Raw genomic sequence first — 20,363 nt, 5'->3', positions numbered from 1 at the left:
CTAGTACTGCAACTGGAAGAGTGTTCACTAGCAAGGCCAGTTCTAAAGACCTGTTCTGGTGCTAGTTTATTGCTTTCCTTTTGATTCTTTGTCTCCTCTTTGTTTCTGTTTCAAATTCTGCCACCTCAAACTCACACTCAACTTCTCTCTCTCTTTTTCTTAAATTTCATTTTTTGCTTTACTGCATAGCATGTGGGATCTTAGTTTCCTGACTAGGGATCAAACCCATACCCCTTTCACTAGAAACATGGAATCTTAACCACTAGACAGCCAGAGAAGTCCCTTAAATTCTCTTACAAATGTAATATTGTTAACAGTCAAATTATACTTGATAGTCAAATGATGATTATTTTTACATGTATATACCTTAATTAAATAGTCATTACAAATTTTGATCAGCAGTTAATCATTCAGAAAAATTTAATATTATCTTTATCTTGTCAGAAGATTAGCTTATTGCTGGATTATTGAGACCAACTTACTGTATTTGCTATAAAATAATATTTCCAAAATAAACTGTTGAAAAAGATAGCAATTATATCCTAAGTATGTCCAAAACAAAATATGGTAGTAAGTCAAAAACAATATGTGGGGTATCACTTTCTAAAATCTGTTATGGTCATTTGAATGAAAAATGAAAAATAAGAAAAAGTATAAGGTATTGTATAGGAAGCATATAATTTTTAAAATCTTGAATTTCTCATTAGTTAATACAGTGCCTGGCAACTTCTCAATGGGTGGAATTCATTTGTTGTATGGTTTATCTGAAAGATAACAGCTGAAAGTAGATATGATCAAAGTATATGAAATGAAAAATGATAATATGTACACAATTCTTATAAAAGACTCATTGAAACTAGAGAGTGGAAAGTTCAGGAAGGAGAGGAATAATAATACAGAACTTTGCAGCAAATTAAAACCTATCCTTTTCTTCAGTCATAGAATACCTATATATTTTATCTGAGTTGAGATCAAGGAAAGAATGATTTTTGAACAACCTTTACCTTGGTGACCAAATCAGATATAAGTCTGTCTAGATCAGATTGTAGACCTGATTTAGCATGAATAATTCTAATGAATATGAGCAAAGTCAACAATTCATTTGTTCAAATGCAGTTTACTCATTGAGCAAAATATGTATTGTGTGATGTTAGTAACTATTCTTATGGAACTTACTATTTAGTGAGAGTGATTGACAAGTACATAAAAGAGTTAAATGTAAATCAAAATGAGACGATGTGAAAGTGACAAAAGTTCTAAATTAGCCTGGGAGACAATGGAGTAGAAACGTCATTCACCATATTCCTAAAGTACTAGGGTTATCAGTTTGCTGTTCAGTCTGAGTCTGGAGGATGTATAGTGGGTAGTGCAGTACCTAGGTTTAGGGGCCAGATTTCTAGTTTTAAACCCTAAGCTTCACTAGCTGTATGGCTTGTCCTAGGAGAAGCTGTTTAAATAGCTGGGGATTCTTCTACCTGTAAAGTGAAAATAATAATTGTACCACTTTCTCACTTATCACACTTGTCTATTACTTAGTAGATTAAATGAGACAATGACTATGAAGCACAATACTGTATCTGCACATGGTAGGTCCTTGATGGAAGGTGAACACAACTCTGAGATAGAGATTAGCATGTAGGATGTCTATTAGGAAGTACAATACTCTTAGGAGGAACACCTGACAAAGGCTGAAAGAAGGGGTTTTAGTCAGACAAAGTCCTCAGCCTACCACACTTGTAGGGGTTGTTATTTTATACCCCAACATCAGCTAGTCATCATGGGTTAGCTGCTCCTGGGACATGGATATGATGTTGGGCAAGGAGCGTCTTCAGCACCAGCAATTCTCAGAACAGGTTGATAGCATGGAGGTATTATTATCAACATTCTCAGCAACTGCGGGATAAGTCTTGAAGTCCTAGAAGGAAGATCTTGGAGGCTTCACACACAACCAACTACAGAATTCAGTGAATGTTTATTGTTTAGCCTTAGGTATGGCTGTTTTACTCATAGTTTAAGTGGACTTCAATTTGGTGAAAGTGAATTAAAATGCTGGTAGAGATGCAGGAGTGATCAAACTTTATTGGCAATGCCAGCAGCTATGAATGTTAAAAAGAAGCCTTGAAAATATTGATTCACTTTGACTTAACAGGCTTCCCTTGTGACTCAGCTGGTAAAGAATCTGCCAGCATTTCGGGAGACCTGGGTTTGATCCCTAGGTTGGGAAGGTGCCCTGGAGAATGAATGGCTACCCACTGGAGTATTCTGGCCTGTAGAATTCCATGTATTGCATAGTCCATGAAGTTGCAAAGAGTCAGACAGGACTGAGTGACTTGAACTTTCACTTTGACTCAACAATTACATACTTAGAAGTGTATCTTAAAGAAATAGTAGAGATGAACAAAAATCTTTAAGTTTAATATTGTTTCTTAAAGGATTATAGTAGAGATAAAAATTGAAGCACATTAAATGTCCAGAAGAATGACTGGTACATCCATTATTGAGTATATGATGGTAAATTCATAGAGTAGAGTACTCTTCAGTCATTAAGATAAAGCTGTTAACAAATGTTTACTGAATAAGAAGAGGTTCAAAGCACAGAAATGGAAAAAAAAAGCAGATTGAAAAATCTATATACTGCATAATTTTGATACCTGCACCCAAATACATATTTCAAAATGTCAACAATATATTTCAAAATCTCTACACCCTGGGGTAATGGGAAATTATGTGTTCTTTGTTTTCCTTGTTTGTATTTTTCTTTTATTAATAACATAATTTTCATATTAAAATGATGTATAATGTGTATGTATAGTCTATACTCAGAATAATCATAACCATATATACTCACCTCCAAGCCAAAATAATAATAATAATAAAATAAAGTCACATATTCTTCATAGTATATTATGCTAGCATAGTAAGGATTACAACATAAAATAAAATTAATATAATCTTAATATGTTTAAAGGGCTTCCCATGTTGGTGCAGTGGTAATGAATTTGTCTGCCAATATAGGAGACTCAGGAGATGCAGGTTTGATCCCCGGGTTAGGAAGGTCCCCTGGAGTAGGAAATGGTAACCCACTCTAGTATTCTTGCCTGGAAAATGTCATGGACAGATGAGCCTGGCGGGCTACAGTCCATGAGGTCGCAAAGAGTTGGACATGACTGAGCACACGGTGGGTGGGTGTGTCATATGCTTAAAGTACTGATATTTTCTCATCAAAATAAGAAATATGAGTATGGTAGAATGCAAACAGAAATCTTAAGGAAAGCTCCCAAACTGGTCCAGAGGAAATTTGATCAAGGTTATATCTACAAACTTTACAAAGTTGGACTGTTCGCCCTAAGAAGGCTATATGGTTTGGTAGTTATTAAGAATGCAGGCTCTAGAGTGGCTTCTAATTTCAGATTCAGTTGCTTCCAAACTGCATCAGATATTCCATGTGCCCTAACTCAGGCAAGGTATATGAGCAGGGGAGCATTCCTTAATATGGATGCTGTATTGCTATTATGCAGTGCAAATTTATGGTCCAGTCTGTTGGTATTCTGTAGTTTTACAGGAGATTGTTTTGTTATGTGTTGAGTCATTAAGGTCTCTCATTTTTGTAATTTAGTTTTACAATCTAAGTATTACATTTTGCATCCACATTTATTGTTATATTACCAGTTTCAGCAGTGAACTATTAAGATAATTGCTTTTTTGTAATATTATCCAGTGTGTCCTGGATTAATTAATTAATTGATCCTCTGAGTTTTGCTGCATCAGAATGTTTTACAAATGATATGTTGTAAAAAGGACAGGACAAAATCTTGGATGCCAAAATGGATAACATGGAGAGATTGTCTCTTTGATTAGCCCTTTAGGACCTAGACACTTACCAAGCCCTATCCTCTCAGCTTCCAGGAGTATCAGCTACAGACTGAGCTGAATCCCTCTCTAGGACTTATCTTCACCCAAAAGAGCTGCCTGTCCTAAGGTTACAACCTTTCCTCCTGAGCAGCCCATATCCATAACTGGTTGATGTGGGATTTAAAAGATTTGACCCCCCTTGTCTCAATTTAGATCAATTATGAATGACCATTGTAGCTTGAGAGCTCCCTATGGAAGTAGGCTGTAGCCTCGACTGCAACTCTACCACAGTTCTACTAACCCTTGTGCAACCTCACTCCTTAGAGCCTTGTTCCCCCTAAACACTCACTAGGAAATCACCTGCAGTGAAGCCTTGTCTCAGACTGCCTCCTGGATAACCCAGCATAAAACAACTCTATCACCATCAGTCTACTCAAAGACTGATGTTGTTCATTCCTAAAGATAATATTCACAGAGATTTGTTAATACTTCAGTAAAATTAAGATGCGTGATTCTTGTAACATCTCTCAGAACTTTTACTTTCATAACTCCATGAAGTGAAGTAAGAAGTGAAAGCTCTAGTTGTGACTATAGCCCGCCAGGCTCCCCTGTACATAGAATTCTCCGGACAAGAATATTGGAGTGGGTTGCCATTCCCTTTCCAGGAGATCTTCTGAATCCAGGGATTGAACCTGGTCTCCCGCATTGCAGGCAGATTCTTTGCCATCTGAGCCTTCAGGGAAGCCCATAACTCCATGACATGGTTTATTTAGATGGCTTCTTCTTGCTCAGTCCTTGCTATTGCCTAGGAATCACAGCCTTCATAAAAAGCCCACAACCCCACTGTGTCATCAACATACGTTTTCTGGGTGTAGTAATAATGGATTCATATTTTTTTAGTTTTTGTTCTTTTCTGAATATTGAGAGAGTATTTGCATAAATGACTTACATCTTTATCATTTTTATGACTCTCCAACCACCCATTATAATTCTGTAACCATATGCTACTAGAACTACTACTCTATAACTGCGTCTTTAAAATTCTAAAATAATACTAAACCTCAAGTATTTTCGGAACATTTCTTTGCCAGACATAGTGTTGAGTGCATGTGTGTGCATTTCTTTTAATGCTCCAACATGTAAGTCACAATCATCACTCCCATTTTGGAACTGAGGAAAACTAAAGCACTAGAAGATCAAATCACATCTCAAGGTCACCCATATACCAGTTGATATAGCTGAGATTTCAGTCTGCAATCTTGATCACTATTACAAATCTGTCACCTAAAAGTTTTTCCTGTACATCCGTGTTCATCTGAACCTAAGACTTGACACCTTGAGAAACAAATAGGTGTTCTCTTTTTTAGAGACTTGAGTATATTAAATTGCCTGTTCTTTCAAAATTCCAAAATTAGTAGCTTGTGTTAAGAGTATAAGCATTAGCCAGCTGTCATCTTCTATTTCCCCTTTTCACGCAAGTTCAGCCACAGGAAGGTTCTGATTGATCCCCGACACACCAAGCATGCTTTTGCCTGAGAGTTTGATATTTTTCTGTCTCTTTGCTTAGAACGCTCCTTGCTAAGATATCATGATGGGTCAGCCTATTCTATTTAGGCGCTTATTCAGTGCTCCCCTACTTTTGTAAAATTTTGTCTCACCTTTCAAAAAGCCTGCCATGGAATCTCTTGTTCCCAGAACTTGCTCTCTCTGATTAATTTGCCTTCCTAGATGTATTATCACCACTTTTTTTTAATTGGCTTTTTTCTATGTTTGTTCAATAGATTTAAAATCCTATGAGATGTTGTCAATTTAGCTATGTGTTGTACCTTTGGGGGTCATAATAGTGCTTTTCAAATTTACTTAAAATGGCTAAGAATGGGGAGAAATCGTCTAAAACGATTTAGCAATAAGATAATTTTTAAAGGAAGATGTATCAAACGGTATTACTCAAACATACACTCGAATGCTGCTTTTCAAGTAAATTAGAATTCACTAACATTTATTTGGCACTTCGTGTATTTCAGGCAGTATTTTGGACATTAAGGATGCAAGATTGAACAAACTAGGTAAACTCCATGTTCTGAGAGTGATAACATTTAAATTTCTTTCTAGCACTATGATTATATTATTGTGCTGTCAGAACAGGTTTTGCAACTAATTTTCTTTGAAAATTTATATTCTTAAAATATGATTTAAAGCAAAGAACTCATACAATTATTTTTGGCATTTAAATCACAATATTTACTGACCATTGAAACTTCACAAATACAAAAGAAAATTATATAATGGATATTTTACTTCTACTTGAAGATGCCTCCAAATCTGAGAACTTTTCCCTTATGTCTCATATGATGAAGTGCAGTATTAAATCAAGCATTTACTACATATCTCAGTCATGTCCAACTCTTTGCGACCCTATGGACTATAACTCTCCAGGCTCCTCTGTTCATTGGCTTCCCCAGGCAAGATACTGGAGTGGGTTCTTATGCCCTCCTCATATATATATATCTCACTACATTTTCTCCAAACAACAATGGTAAATGCTGGATTTTTAGAAGACTGTGCATGCTAATGAAATGAACATTTCAAAGGGAACATTTTAAAAATTATTATTTTAGTTGGCAATATTCATATTTGCATTAACTTAGCATAATAGCTTAATTTAAAAATGTCTTGCATTGTTCACCCCATTTAACAATTTCTCATATTTTTAAAGGATAGTGTGGTGAATTAATGTGAGAATATTTGCATTATCTTATAAATAACATAAGCATTATTAAACAGAGGAAGGAAGCCAAGTTTTTAAAATTTTTGTACGTGTCTATTATTCATTTGATTGTGTCTTTTCATGCTCTTGCTGCCTTGTTTCTTTATACTTGTAGAAAATGATGAATACAGAGATACATAGTGAATTATTACTGCCAAAAATAAAATGTTTCCTTACATAGGATGTTTTTATCAGTATATTTTAATAATACTTTAAAAATTTTAATATGCATTGAGTGCACTCTAATTTTATTGATAATTTATTTAATATAATAGATGTATGACATTATATATATGTGCATATGTTTTTATATGCACATACACTTTAGGATTGCTGAGTTGAAATTTGCTATTAAAGACATGTAACTCAATATATATGAAATTGAAAAGAAATTTTAGTAGACATAGTAATGAATATAAGAAAAATTTGTATTAAAGATAGCACATGAAAGATGTTTACATGCAATTTTTAAGTAATACACAAAAGATGAAGTTAATTATTAATATTTTGTAATAATATTATATAAAATATGTGTTAAATTGTTGCATATTATCAATAATATGGAGAAAATTGTCACTGGCCTAAGGAAGCTTGCAATATAAGCAGACAAAGCTAAGACTGATGAAATAATTCCAGAAGTTGAGGAGAAAATAAGTCACCTACTGGATCCCGTGCACAGCCACTGAATGTTATATGGAATTATAAAGCCATTGGTAATTTTCTGTTATCCCATTGAAGATTGCTGCTCATTACCAAAAGTAGTGTACAGTGAACATTGGTAAAATACTGACATTATAGATGACAAATGGGTCTGAGTTTAAAGTTTGAATGTGAGTTTTAAATTTGAATAGATTCCCCCAACACCTGCAAATATTGTGAAATAATACCAACCTCATAAACTTTATGTGACATTGGTAATTCATGTGAGAGTAGCACAGAGCCTAACAAAAGTTAAATATTTAGTAAATTTATCATTATTTTTATTACATCAATTGAATGGATATATATCTCATCTTATCTTCTTCCCTTATATGAAAATACACAAAGAGAAATAGCCTGTACTAATCCCCAAAGAGCTCCACATGAATCAATAAACTCCAAACGCACAAGGTAACTAGTTTGATGATGTACACCATATTAACTGCCTTCCATTTGGTCTCTTCAACCTCTCTCCTCTTGTTCAGTTCCTAAATATTGCACGTGGATATTTGTTTCAACATCCTTTGCTGAGAATACTAAATAAAAGAAGTTGGGAATATAGTTTAAATCAGTGACATATAACTGAAAATTTGGACTTATTTCAATGCATAATATAAAAGAATTTTGAAAGCGATATAATTTGAATGGCTTTGGGAAGAGATTAATTTAGAGGGAGACTGTTAGAAAATCTGAAATAGTAGAGAAATGAACATCTAAGAATTTATTGTGTGTGTGTGTGCTAAGTTGTTTCAATCATGTCAGACTCTTTGCCACACCATGGACTGTATCCCATCAGGCTCTTCTGTCCATGGGGTTCTGCAGACAAGAATACTGGAATGGGCTGTCATGCCCTCCTTCAGGGGACCTTCCCAAACCAGGGATATAACCTAATCTCTTATATATCTTGCATTGGAAGGCAGGTTCTTTACCACTGGCATCGTCTGAAATTATGATACAAGGATTTGATTCAGACTTAAAGAAACAAAAATTAAAACAAGAAAAAAATTAGAAAAAAAAAAAAACACAAACAACTCATAGGAAATAGTCAATACACCAGGCAGCAAGTTGATAAGGACTGTAGTTAGGCAACAACAACGATCATTAATCCATTGAATAAACTAATATATGTATTTTACGTGATGTAAAAGAATAGAGGAATCATCTTTTGATGATGAACATGTATAAATTATTTCTAAGAAAGTAGTAATATAATTTTCTACTTATAAAAAATGAAAGTAAAGAAAAAGGTGTACAAGCATACAGTTTTTCATAAATACAGAAAAGAGCAGGAAATCAATGGTTGTGGAGCTTGTCAGTCACATGTAGTCACAAGGAATTATTTTGCCTTTGTTCTGAGACAGGATTTGAGTTTTAAAAATCTTCCTTTACTCATTAACCGCCTGTCTGCTCTTCTGTTCAAACATTTTGTTGTTATTGTTATTTCTAAATCAGTATGTTAGGTATGCTGCTGCTGCTGCTGCTAAATCACTTCAGTGGTGTCCGACTCTGTGCGACCCCATAGACGGCAGCCCACCAGGCTCTGCTGTCTTTGGGATTCTCCAGGCAAGAACACTGGAGTGGGTTGCCATTTCCTTCTCCAAATGTTAGGTATGAGGTGCTCTAAAAGGCTAAGATAAGTTGCTAGGTATAATTATATCAGATGAATAAGAAAGAGAAAAAGAAATGCTATTATAGGTAAAAACTGTCCAATGTATCTGATTTGGGCAGAAACAATACTTATATTTTGGAAACAAAGAGGTACAAATTTACTATCCAGCATGATTTCAGGGATACAATGTATGCTCTCAAAATATCTCTGAGAATTAGTGATAATGATTAAATTTTTAAAACTCAATGACTAACAATGAAATTCTTTGAGTTTTTATTTTTCACCTTATTGTTTTAAAATTGAATGCTATTATAAATGCACATGTCATCAATTGCTTGGCCTTGAACAGGTGCAAAAATGTGCTATAAATTTCATTCTAGATAAACTAAAATAGGAAGAGAATCTGAAACGACTTGAAGGGTTCCATAAAGTTAAACAGCTCTACAGTTACAGAAATGTTCAGGGGAAGAGCCTACATTCATGGCAGGGACCTAAAATTGCCAGAGCTTTTTGGAGCAAAAAGTAGGTAGCAGATGAAAAGAAAGTAGTGCAGGTGTCCCCTGCCATCAGAGAGTGTTTCTGTAAAACATTTTTGAGGTGAAATAATGTAAGGTAAACAGAATATCAAGTTAGGACACATAGCGTTAGTGGCCACAACAAATAAATCCAGATAAAGCACAGACACTCAGAGACATAGTTTAGAGATATGATGACGTGATGCTGAGCTGCTGTATGTGGTTCCCAGAGAAGAAAACTGGTGGTGCCCCTCTCTGCTGGAGTGCACACTTCCTCTATAACAGCTCTCTGCAAAACAAATACTGAACACTTTTTTTTTTTTTGCCTTTTTGTGATAAAAGCAAAAATCCTCTTCATATTATTTTTAGGTTAGTAAAACAGGTACTGATGTAGATCTTTCTTGAAAGTAAAAGTGGCATAAATAAAACTTTTGAAAATTGTAAGGGTACCTGTATTTCAAAACCTCTGTGTATCTCAGAACTAATAGCCTTTCCTTTTTCTTTATTAATTTATTTATTGAAATTGGAGGCTAATTACTTTACAATATTTGGGTGGTTTTTGCCATGAATCATGCATGGGTGTATATGTGTCCCCTCATCCTGAACCCTCTTCCACCTCCTTCCCCACCCCATCCCTGCTTTAAGCATCGAACTTGCACTGGTCATCTATTGCACATATGGTGATATACAAGTTTCAAAGTTATTCTCGTAAATCATCCCACCCTTGCTTTCTCCCACACAGTCCAAATGTCTGTTCTTTACATCTGTGTCTATTTTGCTGTCTTGCATATAAGGTCATCGTTACCGTCTTTCTAAATTCCATATATATGTGTTAAGATACTGTATTGGTGTTTTTCTTTCTGACTTACTTTACTCTGTATAATAGGCTCCAGTTTCATCCACCTCATTAGAACTGATTCAAATTTTTTTTTTTTTTATAGCTGAGTAATGTTCCATTGTGTATATGTACCACAACTTCCTTTTCTATTTATCTGTCAATGGACTTCTAGGTTGCTTCCATGTCCTAGCTATTGTAAACAGTGCTGCAGTGAACACTGGGGCACATGTGTCTCTTTCAATTCTGATTTCCTTGGTGTGTATGTCCAATAGTGGGATTGCTGGGTGGCATAACAGTTCCATTTCTAGGTTTTTAAGGAATCTCCACACTATTCTCCATAGTGGCCATACTAGTTTGCATTCCCACCAACACTGTAAGAGGGTTCCCTTTTATCCACACCCTCTCCAGCATTTATTGTTTGTAGAGTTTTTGATGGCAGGCATTCTGACTGATGTGAGATGGTATCTCATTGTGGTTTTGATTTGCATTTCTCTGATAATGAGTGATGTTGAGCATCATTTCATGTTTTTGTTGACCATCTGTGTGTCTTCTGGGAGAAATGTCTGTTTAGTTCTTTGGCCCACTTTTTGATTGGGCTATTTATTTTTCTGGTATTTAGCTGAATGAGCTGCTCTTATGTTTTGGAGATCAATCATTTGTCAGTTGTCTCATTTGCTATTATTTTCTCCCATTCTGAAGGCTGCCTTTTCACCTTGCTTGTGGTTTCCTTCATTGTACAAAGACTTTTCAGTTTAATTGGGTCCTATTTGTTTATTTTTGTCTGTATTTCCATTACTCTGGGAGATGGGTCACAGAGGATCTTGCTAAGATTTATGTCAGAGAGTGTTCTGCCTATGTTTCCCTCTAGGAGTTTTATAGTTTCTGGTCTTACACTTAGATCTTTAATCCATTTTGAGTTTACTTTTGTCTATGGTATTAGAAAGTGTTCTAGTTTCATCCTTTTACAAGTGGTTGACCAGTTTTCTTGGCACCACTTGTTAAAGAGATTGGCTTCTCTCCATTGTGTGTATTTGCCTCCTTTGTCAAATATAAGGTGTCCATAAGTGATTGGATTTATCTCTGGGCTTTCTATTTTGTTCCATTGATCTATATTTCTGTCTTTGTGCCAGTACCATACTGTTTTGATGATTGTAGCCTTGTAGTATAGTCTGAAGTCATAGCCTTTCCTTTTTTGTGTTAAGTGTTTTCTATCTTCTGTGCATTCCCTGCAAGGAAAGGGGTTATGTTTTCCTCTTCTGAACCATCTTTTATTTCCTGCTCCTAAGCAAAGATGACTTCATTGTACTTAAACTTTAAGAGATACGTTGCTGCTTTCTTTAAGTTAGTAACAAAGAAAAAGTGGGGGAAAGACACAGATGGAGGTGAAAAGAACTGTAAACAAAGGGAAGAGAAGGGGAGGGCAAGGAAAGAAGAAGGAATGATGTGGGGAAATGAAGGCAACAAGGAGAACATTTAGCATTGCTTTGTTGGATAAAATATACAATATAACAAGTGGCAGAGACATTAGAATTCTTTGATATGACCCCTAAATTTCAGATGAGATATTAACTGTCTTGCTTGGTATCTATGAATTCATTCATTACTGTTTATTTAGTGCTTAATAAAAGCCACACTTTGATTTAGAGGCTAGAACACAGCAGTAAATGAAAGTCTCTATTCTGAGGATCTTCTTAGTGAAAATAAGATCCCAGTTTGGATCTCCCAATTCCCAAGTACTCTGCCTAAATCATTATACCCATGCCTCAGTGAAAATGACCTCACTGAGGTTCTAAACCTGTTATATATTTTTGAAAGAAGTTGCTATATATTGCATCTCTTCATGCTAAGAATCTCTAGCCCTAAAAGTAATTGTATAAAACATAGAATTATTAATTAGAAATTGATTCATTATTTTCCTAACATCTATCATATCATATATCATTATTTTTATATCATATATCATAACATGAGGTATGATATCCTCATTGCAAAAAAAATAAAGCCCTTGTGGTTGGTGGATAAGAGCAGGAAAAAGTCATTCTTAGCAAGTTGCATTCTTTCATGTTTATATTTCCAATCTTTTAGAATTTTAGAGTTATTCTCAAAAACAACTCCTTACATATAGTTGCAGTATAGAAAACATGCTTAGAAAAAAATAAACCTTCAGTTCAGTTCAGTTGCTCAGTCATATCCAACTCTTTGCGACCCCATGAACTGCAGCACACCAGGTTTCCCTGTCCATCATCAACTCCCGGAACTTGCTCAAACTCATGTCCATCAAGTCGGTGATGCCATCCAACCATCTCATTCTCATGCTGTTCCCTTCTCCTCCCACCTTCAATCTTTTCCAGCATTAAGGTCTTTTCCAATGAGTAAGTTCTTCCCATCAGGTGATTCAAGTATTGGAGTTTCAGCTTCCACATCAGTCCTCTCAATGAATTTTCCGGACTGATTTCCTTTAGGATAGACTGGTTGTATCTCCTTGCTCTTCAAGGGACTCTCAAGAGTCTTCTCCAACACCAAACCATCCATTCTTCAGCACTCAGCTTTCTTTATAGTCCAACTCTCACATGCATGGCTATTGGAAAACCCATAGCTTACTGGAAGATAAAGTCTTATGAGAGGATTTTAAAGTACTTGGAAAAACTGCATATGACAAACAGATGAAAGAGCTGAAAATGTGATACATTTTTACTTATCTTTCTTGGCAAATTTAGAGAAAAGTGAACTCCTTTGGGTTCATTCAAATAGGGCATATAATTGAAAGTTACTCCATGTGATACTGAACAAGCTAGACATCTTCTCACTATAAATCTCTGTGGGTTGTTGAGTGTGTCTTTGTTTAGAATAATAGTGCTGAATTATCACATCTTCTGGTTCATATGTATGTGTTTTGCTCCAGCGTGTGTGCTCATGCGTGCTTAGACTGTCCAACTTCTTACACCATGAACTGTAGCCCATCAGGCTCCTCTGTCCATGGGATATTCCAGGGAAGAATACTGGAGTGAGTTGCCATTTCCTACCACAGGGTACCTTCTCAACCCAAGAAATGAACCTGATTTTCCTGTGTCTACTACATTCCAGGCAGATTCTTTACCCATTGAGCCATCCAGAAATTGGGAAGCCCAGTATGTGTATAGGTGAAAATAAACATTATTCTGCCAAAAAAAAAAGTTTGCTTTTTGTTTTTTTTTTTTTTTCCCCTGAGAAGAGATTTAAAGAAAATATTCAAGAGTTTTTCCAAAATAAATGTTAACAGCCATGTGTCAGGGAGGTCTAGAACCTTCTCTTGTTTTGCCATTCTTTATTTTTTTGGGATGTCTCTAGCTTTTCTTTCCTTTTCTTCCCCACCCCCCGCCCCCTTAGTAAATATTTGTCTCTTCATTATTGTCAAATGTCCGCATACTGAGAGGCTACTCCCACCTCCAACTTTGATTTATGTTGAATTCCTTCCTTTCCTGCCATTCCAAATCCTTTACATTCCTTTCTTTATCCTTTTTTAGAAAGATTAAAGTTACAGAAATTTGCATTGTTGACTGGATTAGAGTGATAAAACGGTGGCAGACTTTATTTTTTTGTGCTCCAAAATCACTGCAGATGGTGACTGCAGCCATGAAATTAAAAGACACTTGCTTCTTGGAAGAAAAACTATGGCCAACCTAGATGGCTTATAAAAAGCAAAGAACATGCTGTGCTGACAAGGTCTGTCTAGTCAAAGCTATGGTTTTGTGGTAGTCATGTGAGGATGTGAGAGCTGGACAATAAAAAAAGACTGAGTGCCAAAGATTGATGTTTTCAGACTGTGGTGCTAGAGAAGACTCTTGACAGTCCCTTGGACTGAAAGATCAAATCAGTCAATCCTAAAGAAAATCAACCCTGGATATTCACTGAAAGGACTGATGCTGAAGCTGAAGCTCCAGTACTTTGGCCACTTGATTCGAAGAACTGACTCATTGAAAAAGACCCTGATGCTGCAAAAGATCAGAGGCAGGAGGAGAAGGGTGTGGGCAACAGAGGATAAGATGGTTGGATGGCATCACTGACTCAATGGAGATGAGTTTGAGCAAACTCCAGGAGACAGTGAAGTACAGGGAAGCCTGCCATGCTGCTGTCCATGGGGTTGCAGAGTCAGACATGACTTAACAACTGAACAACAACAACTAGGGCAGACTTATGCAAACGAGGCATTTGGTGACCCCAAATATGATGGAATTGTTGCAGGAAGGGAGACTCTTTCCAGGGCCCGAAAATAGGCTCTTGTCTAACACTTGGAAATGAATTGTCCAAGGAGACACATATACTGACAAAGCAAGAGATTTTATTGGGAAAGGGCACCCAGGTGGAGAGCAGTAAGGTAAGGGAACCCAGGAGAACAGCTCTGTCACATGGATTGCAGTCTAGGGTTTTATGGTGATGGGTTTACTTTCCGGGTTATCCTTAGCCAATCATTCTGACTCAGAGTCCTTCCTGGTGGTGTATATCTTGTTCAGCCAAGATGGATGCCAGAGAGAAGGATTCTGGGAGGTGGTCGGATATGTGGTGTCTCCTTTTGACCTTTCCCAAATTATTCTCATTGGTGGAGGTTTATTAGTTCCCTGTTCCTTACCAGAACCTCCTGTCCTAAAACAACTCATGCAAATGGTTACTATGGTGCCTGGCCAGGGTGGGCAGTTTCAATCAGTGTGCTTCCCCTAACAAAATTATTGGTAAATAATAAATTGAACTGTATATAAATCCCAGTCCCAGGTGGCCCTAGTGGTAAAGAACCCACCTGCTCAGATTCAAACCCTGGCTCTGGAAGATTCTCTGAAAGAGGGCATGGAAATCCACTCCAATATTCTTGCCTGGAGCATCCCATGAACAATGGAGCCTTGTAAGCTGTAATCCATATTGTGAGACACTATTGAAGCAATTTACCAAGCAAATTACCAAGCAATTTACCAAGCAATTTACCAATGATGCAATCTTAATGCATCATTGCTCATCTGGAAAACTTTTGGGAAATTAGCTAAATAATCTTGAGTTTCAGTTTTTTTCTTGTCAAAATTAGTCTATGTATATTGAAGTTTGTGAGTGAAAAATGCTAAAATCCAAACAATCTAGCTATTTTCTAAGATTGTTTAAAACAAAGAGGGTAGAAGCTGTCCTTCCACACCCATCCTCCAACTCCTGTGCACAAATAAACAAACTAAACCTCATCAAAATGAGGGAATGCTACCCACTCCAGTATTCTGGCCTGGAGAATTCCATGGACTTTATAGCCCATAGGTTTGCAAAGAGTTGAACACGACTGAGAGACTTTCACTTTCACACTCTAAGATTCCATTGTTCACCCACATGGAAATGTTAACTTTATGCTAATCAAATGCACTCTTTAATTGGCTGATAGAATTCTAAAACATCACTACTCTACTCTTAAAAGTATGGTGCTTTCAAAATTTGTGTTTCCAATCTCAGCCTCTCCAATGAACTCAACATATATTTTATGATCTATTCAATTCAAGTCTTTGAAATCCAGTGAATATTTTACACTTAAAAGACATCTCAATTCAGATGCTAAAATTCTATCAATTACTTGATCTGTACTTCGATGTTATAAAATTTGCAGTTCAAAAAGTAGGGTCAGAAACCAAGATAATCCAAACACAAAGCAAGTTTTTAAATAACTGAATTGAGTAGCCATTTTAAATTTAAATTCAGTGAATTAAATAAAATGTAAAGGTTGGTTTCTACTAGTCAGATGGTAAAGAATCTGCCTGCAATGCAGGAGACCTGGGTTCAGTCCCTGATTTGGGAAGATCCCCTGGAGAAGGGAATGGCTACCCACTTCAGTTTTCTTGTCTGGAAAATTCCATGAACAGAGGAACTTGGCACGTTGCATTCCATGGGTTGCAAAAAGTTGGACACAGCTGAGCAACTATCATGGTCACAATTCTGTCTCAAAATTATGGATTCACAAACTGAATCTTTACTCTGTCCTCTAATCTACTTCTTTCTTAGGCTTCAAGATTGTAGTACCTGGCACTATTATTAACCTGTGGGCTAAGGTCAAGAAACTTGAAGCCAGCCTTAACTCCATATTGTCTCCACTCTTCACATCCAGTGTCCAAGAAATTGTGATATATATCTTTTAAAAAATCTGACCACCATTCACCACCTCTGCTGTTAAAGCAGTAGGCATCCTCTCCCAAATCTTTACTCATTCTTCTTCTTTCAGTTTTAGTGCTTTTATGCTATTTTCCAGACTGATTCTTTTAGCCTGAATGTGCCACCTCTTCACTCAAAGTTCCTCATTTTTTCTTTTTTTTCCCGTCACTCATAAAAATAACATACTCAAATCCAAAGTCCTGATGTGATCTGGTCACTGTCCATGCTGGTAAATTATCCATCATCTGCCTCTCACTACAAAATGTCCAACGTGTTGTATTAATTTTTGCCAGAATACAGGAAACATATCAAGACAAGGCTTTATCTCTGCAAGTCCCTTCAAAGTTCTTTCTCATCTAGTTGTCTGGCTAACACATTCTTCTTTTCATTGAGGTTCTCCTTGACCTCCTTAAAAACACACACACACACACACACAACAAACAAACAAAAAAAAAAAAAACACCTTTCCCTCTCACACATTAATTATATTTCCTTTTAACAGCCCCATTGTCAGTTTTTCAGAACTCTTATCACATGGAGAGCTACCATAGCATAGTTGTTGAGAGCACAGATTTTGGAGCCATATTTCCTGGGTTTCACCTTTTACTAGTTGTGTGACCTTGATCAGTTTCACCTTGCTACTCTGTGCCTTGGTTTCCACAACTCTAAAAATGAAGATAATAATAGTATCTTAAGAATATTGATGCTACTTTATCTAAAGGGGTTAAAACAGTGCTTAATATACAGGTAATAATGAAGGTTATCTAGTTATTTGTTATTATTTGTTTCTCCTATTAGGGCAAAAGGTACATGAGAAAGGACGATTTGTCAGTATATTTGCTGCAATCTTCCTAGATCTTAGAAAATACTTGGCTATGTTCTTGCTAAATGAATACACAAATAGAAAGACCAATGTTGAAAAATATACATAAAGATGGAATAAGAAGTCAACAAATAATTATAATTAAATAACACTTGTAGGAAATATGTAAACAGGAGAATTGGGAGAAGAGAGGATAAAAAAGAAAAATCTATCTGTACTTTTTTGAGTTGTTTATCTATTAGTTTAATTCCTTTTAATGCATCCATCTCTTTATTTATTATTTTACATCATTATGGCTAACTTGCCTTGATTTATCAATGGCGCAAATCAAGTGACATTCAATATGCTCTATTTGAAAGCATGCCACATAAGGTAATTTAGAGAGGACCAAGAGTTGGACTGTGAAGAAGGCTGAGCACTGAAGAATTGATGCTTTTGAACTGTGGTATTGGAGAAGACTCTTGAGAGTCCCTTGGACTGCAAGGAGATCCAACCAGTCCATTCTGAAGGAGATCAGCCCTGGGATTTCCTTGGAAGGAATGATGCTAAAGCTGAAACTCCAGCACTTTGGCCACCTCGTCCCAAGAGTTGACTCATTGGAAAAGACTCTGATGCTGGGAGGGACTGGGGGCAGGAGGAGAAGGGGACGACTGAGGATGAGATGGCTGGATGGCATCACGGACTCGATGGATGTGAGTCTGAGTGAACTCCGGGAGTTGGTGATGGACAGGGAGGCCTGGCGTGCTGCGATTCATGGGGTCGCAAAGAGTTGGACACGGCTGAGCGACTGAACTAAACTGATGTCAATAATTAGGAAGTTATTCACTTCTTGACTGTACTACTGCCAAGTATTGACGTTGCTTTACCTCTCTCATCTTTACTTTTCTTATGAATGGAATAAAATAATTGTATTAAGTAGTTATTTTTAACCTTCTGGTTTTCTAATTTGTTGCATTTTTTTGGTTATGCTTTTGCATTCCTGTGAATGTGTTCTATCTGCCTCTGCTGTCTCTCTGTTCTTAATTGGCACCAGTAGAAGGAGCTTAAATAATGTTAATGTTATGGTAAATATAGCATAGTTATAAACATCAAGTATAATATTACATACTATACATGCATACTCAATAACTGAATTTTATGTTACTTGAATTAGCATTGATAACAATTTCTAACCTTGAATAACCTTGAATTTACCATAACAATAGGGTAAAAAGAATTGCTATTAATTGATACCAAAGATAAGGGAGATGAAAATGAGGAGTTAAAAGTAAATGAAACAGAGAAAAGAAGGGCACCAAGTTGGTTGGCCAAAAGGTTCATTCAAGTTTGTCCATAACATCTTATAGAAAAATTCAAGCAAACCTTTTGGCCAAACCAATATTACAAATGGACAAAACAAGGGCAAACAAAGACTCTATAGCTAGGATTTGCATATTTGTTATGACTTCAAACTCTTTCTGATTTTACAAATTAATCAAAAGTACTTCCTGGTGGAATAAGGGAATAGAGAGAACAACAAACATTTACAGTTCCACATCTGATTTCCAGAGTGGACACCTCATTCAGTGAGGATATGCTGTCATCAAGTTGCAAGATACCTGAATAATTTTGACTTCAACTGTGAGCACTTGTGTTTTGTTTTTAACAGAATTTCTAGAGGTAAGGACTATCACAAAGAGTACTTCAGTGGTAGAATGAGGTCTTTTCAAGCATTCTGCTGAGTATGCTGGCTGTTTCCCATCTGTTCATCAGACGGTATCGGAGTCTGAATATTATGTCATCAATCAATGATATCTGAAACCAGCAAAAGTGAAGAGAAATGTGCAGAGGAGATCTCTCTTTTTTTAACTACTCTCTGTTTCCATCAAGAAGGAATGTTGCTTCTGGAAGCATCTGATATTTTCTCTGATGGTCTGCTCTAAGCCAACCACTAGCAAAACAAGCAAATTAGACTAAATATGGTTCATTCTCTGAGTTTAGGTTATCATTTAAACACATTGACACACCTTATTACAATTTATTGGAGTTTTTTGTTTGTTTGTTTGTTTTAGCAGAGAAATAGTGGTGAAGAACAGGCTGTTGGGAGATAATCAAAGGTTTTTTTTTTTTTTTTTTTTATTTGTCGTTCTTGCTCTCCACTTATCCATTAAGAAATAGTTGTAAACCAGGGCTATATTACCTGTTTCCTTGTATAAGGCTATGCTCTATTTCTTTACCTTTATTTTAATATGACATTCCCTCTGCCCAATGAAAAAATGGAGCTCTTCTTTTGAATGGTTTTACTTTAGATTTTTGTATTAAAGCTGATAAACACTCATGAAAACTCATTTCTGGACCTATTATGTAGTGGTGTACTTAATGCTTTTTATGGTTTTTAATTACCACAACTTCTGACTTTTGTTGATCTGCACAAAGTGAAAAATAGGAGAAAGAGTGTACAAATCACTTATAAAACATTTTAGGAAAATAAATCCTGCTCTTTAGCTATAGTTGTTTCAACTATTTTCCTTGTGAAAATATTTTGAGAAAACAGGGTTACCAATAGAACAAAGGTCTTTACTGAGAGATTTTTCAACCACCAAAATAACAAAACAAGTGTTGCTTTTATATTAAATAGTGGTTAAGGCTTCAGAGTCAAACTGGTTTAGCTTCTAAAGGCTATTGCATCACACTAATTGTGTGAACTTGGGATAAAACACCTAAACTTCTTGGGCCTAAATTTCCTTTGTTGCCCAATAGTAATTAATACTTGCCTCTCTCTCCAAAAACTATTAGCATCTTATGAGATGATATATATAAAGCAACAAATATAACTTTGGACTTGCGTATAGTGAATTCTGCAATATTGTGTACGATATATTATTGTTGTGATGTTTTATCCACGTAAGCTAAACATTTTTGCATTTTAATATCTCAGATAGATAGAGATGCTTCTTTTACTTAATGATCTCTTACAATAGTTCTTTTTATTTGGTAGTTGTTGATGTCATTATCATGGCCTGCACAAGGGTAAATCAAAATGTTATTTCTAGTATTAAACCTGGACATCTACAACTGCTAGAAGTTTCAGTCAGCAAACCACTCAAAGACCATTTGATAAAGAAATATGGGTC

Source organism: Ovis aries, chromosome 6, assembly GCF_016772045.2.
Source record: "Ovis aries strain OAR_USU_Benz2616 breed Rambouillet chromosome 6, ARS-UI_Ramb_v3.0, whole genome shotgun sequence".
Lineage (NCBI taxonomy): Eukaryota > Metazoa > Chordata > Mammalia > Artiodactyla > Bovidae > Ovis > Ovis aries.
This window is presented reverse-complemented; position numbering follows the sequence as displayed.